The 15,871-nt window shown below is 38.3% G+C and overlaps 1 protein-coding gene across 15 annotated transcripts in view; it reads right to left on the bottom strand.

Annotated features, from left to right (window-relative positions):
* ARHGEF9 (Cdc42 guanine nucleotide exchange factor 9) overlaps window positions 1-15,871 on the bottom strand; it is a 410,653-nt gene that overhangs the window by 151,111 nt on the left and 243,671 nt on the right. The window lies entirely within an intron of this gene.

Here is a 15,871-nt window from a genome sequence, read left to right as displayed (position 1 = left end):
GGGCCTTCGTTAGTTAGAACTTCTCCAAAAGGAACTAAAGGTTCCAAATTACCGGCTGAGAATTTCAAGACCTCTTTGGTTTTCTGTTCCTTGTTGGCAGAAGCCATTCTAAACCACCACCCAGAAGCCCTTCCCTCAAGAAACACTGCCTATACCGCCCTCCTGTGGCCAAAGATTGAATATATATCTGAATAAATACAAAGAACAGCTATTTCCTCCTGTTCCTCTGCATGGATCTATTTCAGGCCTTTCTTTCTCTCCTTCTCTCTTTTTCTTTCTTTCTTTTTTTCTTTCTTTCTTTCTTTCTTTCTTTCTTTCTTTCTTTCTTTCTTTCTTTCTTTCTTTCTTTCTTTCTTTCTTTCTTTCTTTCTTTCTTTCTTTCTTTCTTTCCTTCTTTCTTTCTTTCTTTCTTCCTTTCTTCCTTTCTTCCTTTCTTCCTTTCTTTCTTTCCTTCTTTCCTTCTTTCCTTCTTTCCTTCTTTCTTTCTGGCTGGGGGTGCTTATTTCATTTCTATTTCAAGCAAGTTAGTGGTCAAACAACATGCCTCTACTCAGGGTAAAAAGAACTGGCTGGGAAAGAGCAGCAAGGGCCTAAAAGCTCCTTCCAAGGAAGTACAAAGCTTTCATATCAGGCTTAAGATCTTTCGGGGGAAGCTAAACCCAATCATGCATCAATTTAAGGCTGGGATGTGCAGTGAATGCTTCCTGGGTATTAGGCCCAGTGTTTAGTTCTGGAACTTAATCTCCTGAATTCTTCCATTCTTGGGCCTCATAAGTCATTCAGCTAGCTACCCTTCTGACCCTTATGTCCAAGTTTATTTATATACAGGCTTCATTTAAACTGCAAACTCTGAGCAGTAAGGGCACTAAGCATTCATCATCAAATTAAGCATGTGATTTTGCTCATAATAGGTGCCTGACAAGCATTAGATAAGCAGGTAGATTAGTAGGAAGGTAGGTAGATGATAGGAATAAGTTGAAACTGAAATATGAAAGAAGGGGGTTAGTTCAGCTGGGGAGTTTGTAAGATGTTGGATTATGTGTCAGAGGGAGACCAAAAAACTGACTTAAGAACTGTATTTACTATAGAAATCCAAGGTAGTCTGGCAATGAAGCTGTGTGAAGATGTAAAAAGAGTTGGAACCACCAAAGATTGGTAAGTAAGAGACGTGTGCAGGGCACACAGATGGATGGAGGTTTGTTTTGTAGAGATTTGTGAAGGCCAAGATGAGACTTCTGAAGCTCTCTGAGGACTGATATATATCTCGAATATGTAGATAGATAGATATCTGAAAGATATATTAAACGTAAAAAGAAATATGCAGAATTAATATTTACAATAACCCATACTACCCAAGGCAATCTACAGATTCAATTCAATCCCTATCAAAATACCAATGGCATTTTTCACAGAACTAGAACAAATAATTCTAAAATTTGTATAGAAACACAAAAGACTCTAAATAGCCAAAACAGTCTTGAGAAAAAAGAACAAAACTGGGGGTATCATGTGCCCTGATTTCAAACTATACTACAAAGCTACAGTAATCAAAACAGTATGGTACTGGCCAAAAAAAAAAAAAAAAAAAAGAAAAACCACATAGAACAATGGAACAGACTAGAAAACCCAGAAATAAACCCACTCTTATATAATTAATTAATCTACAATAAAGGAGGCAAGAATATGCAATGAAGAAAAAACAGCCTTTTCAATAAATAATAAAGTTGGGAAAACTGGATATCTACATGCAAAAGAATCAAACTGGACCACTTTCTCACACCATATGTAAAAATAAACTCAAAATGGGTTAAAAACTTAAATGTAAGACCTGAAACCATAATAATCCTAGAAGAAAACATAGGTGATACGCTCTTTGCCATCAGTCTCAGCAGTATTTTTTGGATATATCTCCTCAGGCATGGGAAACAAAAGCAAAAATAAATGAGACTACATGAAACTAAAAAGCTTTTGTGCAGTGAAGGAAACTGTCAACAAAATTAAAAGGCAGCCTACTGAATGGGAGAAAATATTTGCAAATGATATACCTAACAAGGGGTTAATATCAAAAGTATATAAAGTACTCACATAACTCAACATCAAAAAAAAAAAAAAACAAAAAAAAACCTGATTGAAAATTAGGCAGAGGACCTGAATGGACATCTTTTCAAAGAACAAATACAGATGACCAATAGATACATAAAAAGATGTTCAACATCACTAATCATCAGTGATATTCAAATCAAAACCACAATGAGATATCATCTCATGCCTGTCAGAAAGTCAACAAATAAAAAGTGTTGACAAGGATGTAATGGGAACCCTCACACACTGTGGGTAGGAATGTAAATTGGTGCAGCCACTTTTGAAAAACAGTATGGAGGTTCCTCAAAAAATAAAAATAGAACTGCTATATGATCCAGCAGTTTCACTTCTGGGTATATACCCCTCAAAACAAAATAACTAATTTGAAAAGATATATGTTCATTGCAGCATTATTAACAATAGCTAAGATGTTGAAGCAACCTAAAGTGTCCATCAATAGATGAATGGATAAAGGAGATGTGGTGTACATATACAGTGGAATCTTACTAAGCCATAAAAATAATGAAATCTTGCCATTTTTGACAACATGGGTGGACCTAGAGGATATTATTTTGAGTAAAATAAGTCAAACAGAGAAAGACAAATACTCTATGATTTCACTTATATGTACAATCTAAAAAACAAACAAATGAGCAAACATAACAAAACAGAAACAAACTCACATATAGAGAAAAAACTGGTGATTGTCAAAGGGGAGGGGGGGTGATAAGTGAAATAGATTAAGTAAACTAAGAGGTACAAGTTTCCAGTTATAATATAAATGTTGTGGGGATGTAATGGACAGCATAGGGAATATAGTCAATCATATTGTAATAACTTTGCATGGTGACAGATGGTAACTAGACTTATAGTTGTCATCACTTTGTAAAGTATAAGAATATTGAATCACTGTGCTGTACCCCTGAAACTAATGTAATATTTTGAATTAACTATACTTCAATAAGAGAAGTAAAAAGGAATATGCTGAATAGTATGTAGAGTGTGGGATTTAGGGGGTAAAAAAGGCAAATAAGAAAATATTTTTGTATCTGCTTATATTTACATAAAGAAACTCTGGTGACCTCTAATGGGGAGACCTGGGTCAATGGGCCATTGTATACATTTTTATAGTTTGATTGCATGATTTTAACCATGTGAAAATATTTCCATTCAAAAATTAAATTTTAAATTTAAAACATGTTAAATATGCTGTGTTATCTTAATAAGTCTCTGTCTCCCTCTCTTTATCCCTCTCTCTCTCTCTGCTTCAATTAACCAAGCTATAAAGCTAGGAAAAGCCTTAGACTTGAGAAGCAGTTTAGCTTGAGAGATCAGAATACAGACACTACAGCTAGCTTGCTGAGGTTCAACCTTAGTTCTTCCACTTACTGGTTGTATTCGGTTACTTAATGTTTTATTAGTTGTTTTGTAACTAATTGTTGTATTAGTTACTTAATGTTTTTCAGCCTCACTTTTCTTATCTTTAAAGTGAGAAGAATAGTATAATGCCCTAGTACTCATTCTGCCCTTCACTTTGAGCAAGCTCTAGACTCTCAATACCCTAGCTTCCTCACCTGTAAAAACAGGGAGAGTCACACGGTTCTTGGTGAGGGTTGAATGAGTAAATACATGCAAAGCACTTAGAACAATGCCTGACACACAGTAATGCTCAGTAAAAAGTAACAATTAGTATTATTTGAAGGTTTGAATATTACCTTTGCCCCTAACTTTAGGCAAATCATATACTCTCTGAGCCTCAATTTCCTCATCTATAAATAGATGAAACAAGTAATACCTACCAAGGAAATGATGAAAAAATGGATTTGAAAGTTCTCCATGGAGTAAAACATTTGATTAAGAAGTGAAGAATTGTTATAGTAGAAAAATGTAAGGAAAACACTAAATTAAAATTCTATTCTACTTATTCAATGCTCCCTACTTTCACCTCTAGCATTCTGAAAGAGATCATATCTAAGCAGCAAGTAAAGGTCTTTTTAAAAAAATTTTTATTGAAGTACAGCCAGTTACAATGTGTCAATTTCTCATGTACAGCACAAAGTCCCAGTCATGTATATACATACATATATTTGTTTTCATATTCTTTTCTATTAAAGGTTATTACAAGATATCGAATATAGTTCCTTGTGCTATACAGAAGAAACTTTTTTAAAATCTATTTTTATATACAATGGCTAGTATTTACAAATCTCAAACTCACAAATTTATCCCTTCCCACCCTCTTTCCCCAATAACCATAAGATTGTTTACTATGTCTATGAGTCTCTTTCTGTTTTGTAGATGAGTTCATTAGTGTCTTCTTCTTTCTTTTTTTTTTTCTGATTCCAAATATGAGTGATATCATATGGTATTTTTCTTTCTCTTTCTGTCTTAATTCACTTAGAATGACATTCTCCAGGGCCATCCATGTTGCTGCAAAGGGCATTATTTTATAATTTTTTATGGCTGAGTAGTATTCCGATGTATAAATATACCACTGCTTCTTTATCCAGTCATATGTTGATGGACATTTAGATTGCTTCCATATCTTGGCTATTGTATATAGTGCTGCTATGAACATTAGGGTGCATGTATTTTTTGAATTAGAGGTCTCTCTGGATATATACCCAGAAGAGGAATTGCTGGATTTTATGATAAGTCTATTTTTAGTTTTTTGAGGACTCTCCATATTGTTTTCCATAATGGCTGCACCAAACTGCATTCCCACCAACAGTGTAGGAAGGTTCCCTTTTCTCCACACCCTCTCCAGCATTTCTAGTTCATGGACTTTTGAATGATGGCCATTCTGACTGGTGTGAGGTGATACTTCATTGTAGTTTTGATTTGCATTTCTCTGATAATTAGTGATATTGATCATTTTTTCATGTGCCTATTGGTCATCTGTGTGTCTTCATTGGAGAATTGCTTGTTTAGGTCTTCTGCCCATTTTTGGATTGAGTTGTTTGTTTTTTTTTTTTTTATTAAGTTGTATGAGCTGTTTATATATTCTAGAAATTAAGCCCTTGTCAGTCTCATCTTTTGCAAGTACTTTCTCCCATTCCATAGGTTGTCTTTTTGTTTTGCTTATGGTTTCCTTTGCTGTGCAAAAGCTTATAAGTTTAATTAGGTCCCATTTGTTTATTTTTGCTTTTATTTCTATTGTCTGCATAGACTGCTTTAGAAGAACATTGCTAAGATTTATGTCAGAGAATGTTTTGCCTATGTTGTCTTCTAGGAGGTTTATTGTGTCATGTCTTATATTTGTCTTTAAAATATTTTGAGTTTAATTTTGTGTATGGTGTGAGGAGATGTTCTAACTGCATTGATTTACATACTGCTATCCAGTTTTCCCATGCTCTTGGATTGGAAGAATCAATATTGTTAAAATGGCCATACCATTCTGCCCAAGGCAATCTACATATTTAATGTGATCCTTACCAAATTACCCAGGACATTTTTCACAGAACTAGAAAAAATAATCCTAAAATTTATATGAAATCACAAAATACCTAGAATTGCCAAAGCAATATTGATGAAAAAGAATGAAGCTGGAGGAATAACCCTCCCAGATTTCAGACAATACTACAGAGCCAGAGTAATCAAAACAGCATGGTACCGGTACAAAAACAGACATATGGATCAATGGAACAGAATAGAGAGCCCAGAAATAAACCCACAGACCTACAATCAATTAATCTTCAACAAAGGAGGCAAGAATATGCAATGAAGCAAAGGTCTTTTAAGGCCATGTGTGTTAAATGTCTGAAGATGAGTCCTGGTTCCTACCTCCTACCTCTACTTTGGCAGAGTGGCCAAAAAGGGCTCCACATCAGTGGTTGCTGCTCTGTCATGAGATGTCAAATGTTTCTGTGTAACTGTTCTTATTTCTAGGAGGTGCTGAGGCTCAGTGATACTCCCACTAACCTTAGCAACTTCTCAGACAGGAGAGAGTAGCACTCAGTCCTGAAGTCTCGTTCTCCCCACTCCACATATACAGTCAGTTTACAAACTAGAAAAACAAATCATATGAACAGGAATATCAATTCCATAGATCACAGCAACCAACCCTTACAGGCTCATTTTATGACATTATCTGGTTTGCACCTCACAACAGCCCAAGAAGGCTGGCAAGGGACGAGGGGAAATCGTTCTCACTTTACAGAAGGGGAACACTCTGCTTCTCAGAAGGAAAGTGACTTACCTCAACTCTCACTGGTTCATGGGAGAATGGGAAGTACAAAGGGTTAAAACCCAGAAAACTCAGTTCTGGGAAAAGTACTTTAAAATCTGTAAAGTTCTATAAAGTTGAAATTTTTAAGAAACTGTCATGCCAGGACCAGGCCTAGAAACCAAGTTTCCTGTCCTCCAGACCAGAACTCTTGCTGCACTGATGATGGAGAAGGGAACAGCAAATAAGGATCAAGAGAAAATTATCCCTGCAAGAATAACTGCAGCTTATATTTAAACAGAACTTCACAGCTTCTTAAATACTGTGCCCTTTTATCACATTTCAACCTCACGGCAACCTCATGAGGGAACTGCAGCAGGAAATAGGAAACTGAAAATTTAACCACCCCCACACATACCTCTTATCCTTCTTCCCTCTTCCCTGCTGTATTTTTTTCTCCTTAGCACTTAGAACTAACATACTGTATGTTTCATGTTATCATTTGCTTAGAATGCATCTTCCCTACTAGAAAGTCTGTCTCATGAGGACAGGATTTTCATTTGTTTTGTTTACCATGCAAAGCCTAGGACAGTGGTGGGTACATAGCAGATGCACAATAAATAATATTGAATAAGTGAATGAAGAAATGTGTGTGTGTGTGTGTGGAGAGAGAGCAAGAGAATGCCCCCATTTTGCATATTAGTAAACTGATATCCAGAGGAGTTATGTAACTTTCCCATGAAGGACTTCTGAAGCTTCCTGTTTTAGCCTGTTCCCCTCACCTCACTGCCTGGCTAGTTTAGGGGCATCTCACCTGGGCCAAAGGGAACATTTATTGCAAATGATTCTGCCCTTTCTGGGACCAGCTCCAGGCATGGTTGGCTACAAGTAGCCTGAGGTTCACCTCCTTCATCAGTTCACTCATCCTTTCCACAAATATTCAGAGTACCTGTTATGTACACAAAAGGCATTCCACCAGGCCTCACTGACACACCCAAATACATTGTCTCACAAACACTCAAATGGCCTTCCTGAGTTTTCACCATCTCTGGAATTTATAATGGTGAGGGAGGAAGGATCAAGTCATTTGAGTTCTCTGCATGTGGCCTGAGGGTCCTGCTCTCTTCTACAACCTATCTAGCAGTTTCATGCATACCTCATAGGATTGTTAGGAAGATTAAATTATATACACATGCAAAACACTTAGAACAGTGCTTGGCACAAAATAAATGCTAGCTTGGTAAATGTTAACTTTTATTCTCAAGCCATACTGCATTCATGATTTTATTACTGATGTCCCTTACCTCTGGAATGAAGGAAGCCAGGCAAACATCATTCCTGGCAAGCAGGGAGAGTAATGCTCAAGGAACTGTTATGGAATTACAGACCTACTTCTCATTCTGGCTTCGTTTGGAAATAAGTGTCTTAGTTTCCCCAACTTTAAAGTATGAAAAGTGTTATACCTACATAAATTCATGTATGTGAAGGTATTTTGAAAACAAAAAAATGCCAAACAAATATGAGGGTTATTATTGTATTAAAACAATAAATACTATTATTAATTGAACCTTTGAGATGTGAAAGACACTGTACCAAGTGCTTTACATAGATTTATTCCATCTTCACAATAGTATCAATGATCAGGTACTACTATTATTCTAGTTCCACAAGTAAGGTGTGATGGTTAATTTTCTATGTCAGTTTGTCTAGACCAGAATGACCAGATAGGGTCAAATATTATTCTGGATATTTCTGTGAAGGTATTCTTTTGGATGACATTAACATTTAAATTGCTGGACCGTAGGTAAAGCAGATTATACTCCACAATGTGGGTGGGCCGCATCTAATCACTTCAAGTTCTTAATAAAACAAAGACTGACCTCCCCCTAGCAAGAAGGAATTCGGCCAGCAGATTGCTTTTGATCTCAGACTGCAACTCTTCCCAGCTTGCTGGCCCATCCTACATATATGGGACTTGCATCTCCACAATTATATGAGACAACTACTTAAAATAACTCTCTCTCCCCTCACCTCTTTCTCTCCCTCTCTCCCACTTTGTGTGTTTATTTATTTATTTATTTGTTTGTTTGTTAATTTATTTATGAAGTTGACCCTTGAACAAAGCAAGGGTTAGGGGTGCAACAGCACAGTTGAAAATCTATGTGTAACTTCACAGTTGGCCCTCCATATCCACAGTTCCACATCTGTGGATCATGTGGTACTGCAGTTTGTATTTTTTTTAATCCATGTATAAGTGGATCCACGCAGTTCCATTCAAACCCATGTTGTTCAAGGGTCAATTGTGTGTGTATGTATGTGTGTGTGAGCATGTGTGTATGTGTGTGTGTGTATATACATACATATATATATATATATATATATATATATATATATAGAGAGAGAGAGAGAGAGAGAGAGAGAGAGAGAGAGAGAGAGAGAGAGAGAGGTACACATACACACACATACATCCTGTTGGTACTGTATCTCTGGAGAACCCTTACTAATACACAAGGAAACTGAAACTTAGAATGGTTAAATCTCTTGATTAAAATAACAGCTATTCAGTGACAGAGCCAGAAACCTAGGGATCATCTTCCACATTTCTTCCCTGTTCTATACCTCTCTCACTAAACCCAGTATCAGTTCCCACTGACTCTATCTCCAAAATTAATGTACTATTTGCCCTCTTCTCCCCAACTCCACTGACTTCATTTCTGCAACAGCCTCTCAATTGGTATTTCAATCTCCACTTTCACCGTCCTCATGCCATTCTCTATAGTCTGCAAAAGTTAACTTCTCAGATCACAAAGTAGACCCTATCATTCCATTGCTTCAAATACTTCCTACTGTACTTACAATAAATAGCAGTCGTCAGTGCCCAGCACTATCATGCACACTGTGAGCATAACTCACTTATGCTCACAATAACACTATAAGCAGTACTATTATTATCCCCATTTATCAGAGGGTATAACTGAGGCACAGAAAGGTTAGGTAATATGTGCAAGGTCACAAAACTAATAAGTGGCAGAGTCAGAATTTGAACTTAAGCAGTCTGGTTGAGAGTGTGCAATTAAACATGGAACCATATTGCCTTTGAGTATAGCTGATGCACACCTTTCCTGGGCTTACAAGTTCCCTGGGCCTACAAGATCCTGGGTGAGCTGGTCCCTACCTGGCTTTCTGCCTTCCTATCATGCCACTCGCCCTCCTCTCTGCCTTTGCTCCTTTCACACCGGCCTTCTTTCTATCCCTCAAGCATAGCAAACTATTTCAACCTTAAGGACTCTGCACATGCAATTCCTGCTGCCTTTCCAAAACTCCCCACAAATATCACTGTCTCTTCCTTTACTATTTAGTTGTAATCCAAATTTGTTAGGATTTTTCTCCAAATCTCTACACAGCTGATTCAACTTAAATGTTACTTCCCTGGTATGTCAGGCAGGCCCTTTGACAAAATATCTCCTCATGGCAATAGGGCTTCTTAGAACTGGCTGCATGCATTTATTTTCCCCACTGCCTGGTTTCCATTACTGAACAACTTAATTACTTGCAGAACTTGTCATGTTCTAATGCGCGCGCGCACACACACACACACACACACACACACAGACATATACATACACATACACACATACCAAAAACAGTAAGGGAAAACTTCTCAAAACAATGGATTCCTAAGAAGAAGCTCCTCTCATTATGTCATGGGACTATTTGGCGGCCCTTTTCAGTCTCTTCTCACACAGAGAGTTCAGGAAGCGTTGGGCTGTGGTGGGAAGGATAGTTCCATGGGAATGAAATTCCTATTGGATCTCTTAGCACTCAGAGAAGAGTAAAGTTAGGTCTGGTCTTCTGAGGTCTGAATTCAGGGCATAGAAAAGATCATATTCTGCCTGCCCAAGTGTGTATCCCCTCTGTCCTGTCAGGAATAATATTGCCTCCCCATATGGGTAGAAAACAACACAGTTCAAACAGCCCTTTCCAGTCAACACATACATCTGATTCTCATAGCAGACTGGGAAGATAAGTGAGGCTATGTGATGGTTAATATTATGTATCAACTTGACTAGGACTCAGAGTACCCAGACATCTGGTCAAAAATTATTCTGGGTGGTTTTTTTTTTTCTCATTTTTTTTCTTTTTTTAAATTGAAGTATAGTTGGATATGTGGATTCTTTTCCCAGTTATACTCAGTTTGTGGTCCTGGGTCAAGCACCTTCCTTCTCTGAGACTCAGTTATCACAATCTATAAAATTAATTTTAAAACATTTTGTGTGGGATGTGGGGAAAATGTAGGGCAAGCAAAATGCTTTTCCAAAATCTTAAGCAACAGCCTAGTATGCAAAGCAAAAATCAAAGTGCTCTGGATAAATCAAAAGTAGGAGACACAAACTTCTGCCTGCCCCTCTTCATCCCCTCCCCTTGAGGCGCTGCCATGGTAATACTAGGGCTCTGAGGCAGAAGTTTGCAAATCCTTTCTGTAAAGGCCCAAATAATAAATATTTCAGGCTTTTCAGGCCATATGGTCTCTGTCATAATTACTCAACTCTGCCTTTGTATCATGAAGGCATAATGAGCATGACTGTGTTCCAATAAAACTTTATTTATGGACGTTGAAACTTGAACTTCATATACATTTCCATAGAATTCCATATATGTGAATCACAAAACATTCATCTTCTTTCCATTTTTTCCAACTATTTAAAAATGTAAAAACCATTCTTAGCTTGTGAGCTGGATTTGGCTGGCAGGCTGTAGTTTGCTGACCCCTCATCTGAGGAGTTGGACTAAATTATTCCCAAGGTCATCCTTGAACATTACAGTTGAGGAAACCAGAAGCAACATGAACACTGTTGAAAGTAAAGCCTGAAATTATACTGTTGCCATGGAAATTTCAGGAAGTAGATAACAGAAAGTGGACTCAGCCTGCTATAGGTTAGGAGGCCACCTAAAAAAGAAGGCTCAATTTTTGTTCCCACCCCTCACCTCTGGAGGCTGAATTGCATTTAAAACCACTTGGGAATTCATCTACTGTCAGAATTTCAACTGTTACCAATGTCTCCCAGTCCTCCTCTGAGCTCAATATGTGGATCACCAACTGCTTATTGGATATCTCCCATTTGAGGCTGCTCAAGCATCTAAGACTCAAATGGCTCAGACTGTATTTGTCATCTTCCCTCTCTACCCCTTCTTTAAATGCTGCTCTTCATTCTGTATTCCCAATCTCTGTGAAGAATATCACCATCCATTTGGTTTCACAAGAAGACTCTGTCACTAAGAAGAAATAAAGTAAGGCTAGGTTGTGTCACGGATTGATTGATCCTTCACCAGATTAATGGTAGCATATTTTCTAATGACTACATTTTACTATTGGCCACATCCATCAAGCTGTGGCTTAAAGTTGAAAGCTGAGTTCAAGCCCTTAGAGTCTGTGTTTCTACACTGGCAGAGATACATGTGGCTTAATTGTGACAATAACTGCAGGTTATCTCCCAACAGTCCCTTCTTCCTTTGCATCAGAGACCTTAATAAAAGGTATTTTTTTGTTATGGAATTAAGTCCAAGATTCCATATCCTCCAAGGCAGTGGCATATCAAAGGTGGAGCAATAAGAGTGGACAACCCTTAGTGCAAGCAATGAAGGAGTGCACTATCTATAGATTTTTTTAAGACTAAAAGCCGAAGTGTTTTTATTATCACCGTGCACCAGCAATTTTAACAATGTCAGTAATAAAATACTTCTCCTTGAGAAAAATTTTGTGTTGGTCAAAGCTCTAAATAATTGTTACTGTTGAGTTCAGTAATAAAATTTCAAATTAGCACCTTTTGTTACTGATCCTTTAATAATATTGTATCCTACACAGAAGTTGATTCAGAGAACTTTCAGTTATACGTTTGACCTCCTCCCCACACACAGATTTTACACGTGTTCCTCCAGTCCATTTCACTTTGTAAAGGTTTAGGATCATTCAAGATAGCTTTGAGTGCATTTCATACCTGCAGATCTCTCTGGTACTATATGTTACAGAATGTAAATAGTAGTTTCAAAGTAAACAATGATAGCACAATAATTGTAAAGTCAAAGAGACAATGTAAGTTACTTCAATTCTGTCATTCTATGTGACCAATTAATGTTCTTATTTGTACTTAAAATCTAAAACAGGGAAAAACAATACAAACTGTAAGATGTAGTATTTTTGTTCAATAAGTACACCTTTTAGATCATACATGAGATGTTACTGAATTTAAATTTATTTAAAATTGAAGTTTACTCTTCTTTTTCATTATCAATTATTTGAAAATTTTAAAAATCAAGAAAATAATTATTAATACTGATAATTACTGAAAATATTTTTTCATATACAGGAGAAAGTATTACAAATAATCCATTCCAGATGTCACATATGTTAAGTATATCACATCTCCAAAGTACTAATAATATATTTAATATTATTCTCCAGAATATCAGAAAGCAAAAGACTGGTTCGTTGGTAATTCACATAGAACCAACTTCAATTAGCCCCACTAGAGGCCAGGAGCCCAAAGCAGATCATTTGATCATCAACTTAGGTATAAAATCCCCTTGCATGTATTCACCCACTCTGTGTTCGTTCTAGCCCCACACTCAAGCCACCTGAGGATGGATGGGTGGTCATAAAGGAGAAAGACACAGACCATCTACAATTCTGAGTTACAACCCTTTCATACAAATTATCATCACCCTGGTCCAAGCCACCATCACCTCTAACCCAGACTATGTTAAGAGCCTCCTTACAGCTCTTTCTTTTGCCCCACTACAATCTATTCTCCTGTTAAAATTTAAGCAGATTATGTCCCTTATCTGTTCAAAACCTTCCCAAAACTACCCATATCCCTCAGATTAAGTGTCTCCAGGACACTGGCCTCCTTGCTGTTCCTTAAACAGGCCAGTTGTGCTCTCTCCTTGGATGTTTCTAACAGCTAGAACCCTCTGCTCCTAAACATCCCCATAGAGCTTGTTTCTTCATTTCCTTCACATTCCTGCTCAAATGCCCCTTAGTCAGAGAGGCTCTGATTGATTTATTTAATATATCATCCTAGTCCTATCTCTCTCTATTCTCTTATCAGGTTTTCTTTTTCTTCTTAGTGCTTAGCACCTACTGACATATTGTAGAGTCATTTGTGTAATTGTTTAGTGAACTCCCTAGAATGTAAGATCCATGAGAATAGAGAATTTATTCCTGTTCACTATTGTCTCCCCAGAACCTAGATCAGTGTTGACTCAGATACTTTGTATTTTTGCTGAATGAACTAATAACCTCAATAGCTCCTATGAGATAAAAAGGTACTTTCCCCCCATTTTATGGATAAGAATACTGAGGATGAAAGAGGTTTGACAATTGTCAAGTGTTTCAGAGCTGAGAAGTGTAAAAGTCAGGCCCCTCAACCTTAGATTTGTGACTCTGAGACCAGCATTCTTTCCACTCTAGGCACACTGCCTAACCCAGCACAAATTGACATTTCAGGCATAAGCTATGAATAAATATACTAAACAATTTACCATCAAAAGTGAGCTCACAGTTTTTTTTTAACATTCTCTACTGAGATAGATTTTATTTCGCAAAATCTCAACTGATGCTTTATGTTCAAGGACCTCCATGTAACATGTGACACTCGAAATCAGTTACAATAGTCAAATGTTCTGAAAAGAAATCTTACTGTTAGGAAAAGCTCAATCTGAATTTCAAGGGCTTTGTGAATGAAAGAACAAGCAAAGACCTTTTGACTAGCCACATTATAAAATGGTGGTTAAATATATACTCCTATTTTCTCATAGTGAACCATTAGTTAAATTTTACCCAACATTTACTTTTAGGAATCTGGGAATTTCAGATGTGGAAGGAATTTTGGTGATCACTAATAGCCAAATTTAACAGGTGAGAAAACTGAGGCTCAAAGCATTTCTATCAAACAGTAGCAGGGCCAAAGCTAGAAGTTTCCTACCTTCCAGGCTATAATAGAATTTACGACTCCTGTCTCGAATTCTGGCAAATAGTTAAATAAAATGCTTTCATCATATAATATTTACCACCTCAGTGCCCTAAAAATATTATGTGATTTCTCTGTCAATCAGTCTTTAATTACATAGTCTCCCCAAAGTTTCTGTTACTCTCTCTCACACACAATTGAAAAAACTTCAACTTTTCCATTAATTTAGACTGCTGTCAGTGGATGGCTCTGGACTCCTATACTACAATATATTTAGAAGTGGAGGGAGGTATTACCTAGACCCAGCTGCCACAAATACCAGGACTGCCATGGGCTTTTTCAGGCAAATTTCATGACATTAGTTCAGCCTGAAGGAAGTCCTTTACCAAGATCATGACTCTTTGTTCCTTTCTGCCTTTCTTAGCACCATTTGATGATTCTGTGGAGCAGTCAGGAGGGACAGTGACAGTCAGGAGACTCCTGTGCTGGACTCAGCTTTGTCTTCATGGAGCTGTGTGGCCCTGGGCAAGTCTCTCCCACTCTCTGGTTCTCAGCTTTCCTGGATGGACAATAAAGACTTGAAGGTCTTTTCCTGCTCTAAAGTTTTCTGGTTCTACAAACATCTGACATATCCCTGATGGGACCCCAGGGAAACAGGGAGATCTGAGAAGAGTCTGTTGAAGCCCTGGAAAATATAAACTGGATGACTTCAAGAATCACTAAAATAGAGGTCTAAGGAAATAGCAAGCAAGGAAAGAGGACAGCTCCTCTGAATACAGTCCTAGCCCACACCAGATTCCCTCCTCCCTTCCAGAATGGAGCAAAAAAGGAGTTAAATATCAATGTTTACCCAACAGCTTCAGGCTACTTTCCTTCAGCTGTGGGTTGTGAATGGCAGTGCAGAAGTGTGGGCTGGCATTGCCATCACTGCCTGCTAACCCAACCCAAATGCCCTTCAAGGCCCTCTTGCCCATGCCTCCCAGCTGAGGACAAAGGCATGGTGGCCTCCCATGCCCCAGAGTCCCTGACCAGAATTGAGCTACCCCTGGCTGAGTCAGAGAAGCATCAAGATGCAACCACCACTTCCTCTCTGCAAGGGAAGTCATTCCAAGGTCTCCAGGTGGAGAAGGGAGCATCATGACATACAATAAACTGTTGGAGGATGGTATTAAACACACATACAAGCACACACTCCTTGGGTGGGGGGAGGGGGAGAGCTCTCCTAATTGAATGGGATCCAGAATCATTTCCAGAATGGTAGTTTCTGTTTCTGTAGCTGTCTCTCCAAGTGTGGACAGGGTGACCCTAGACCAGGCAAGGAAGGGTTCCAGAGCTCCCCCCACCCCGGCAGCCTGCCTGAGAGTGGCTCTCTGGCTTGTCCCAGAGAGAGGGGGTACACGTAGCCTATTTTGGGGATCATGCAGCTCTCCCATACTGCCCCCTCCACAGTCCCAGGCTTTGTGACTGCCCCCTCCTTCCCACCCCCGTGCCTTCTCCCCATCTCCTGTGAGCCCCACTGCTTTCAGAGAGCCCCTCTACCAGCCCCCTTGCCTCTCTGGCCTTCCAGGTGACCCCCTCTCCTATCCTACTTGGGGGTGTTAAGAATGCGGAAGGGGATGGGAGGGGGCTTTGTCGGCAGGCAGGCGAGCAAGGGCTA

Source organism: Camelus bactrianus, chromosome X (genome assembly GCF_048773025.1).
Source record: "Camelus bactrianus isolate YW-2024 breed Bactrian camel chromosome X, ASM4877302v1, whole genome shotgun sequence".
Taxonomy (NCBI): domain Eukaryota; kingdom Metazoa; phylum Chordata; class Mammalia; order Artiodactyla; family Camelidae; genus Camelus; species Camelus bactrianus.
The sequence above is the reverse complement of the archived record's forward strand: the minus strand, read 5'-3'. Positions and strand labels throughout refer to the sequence as shown.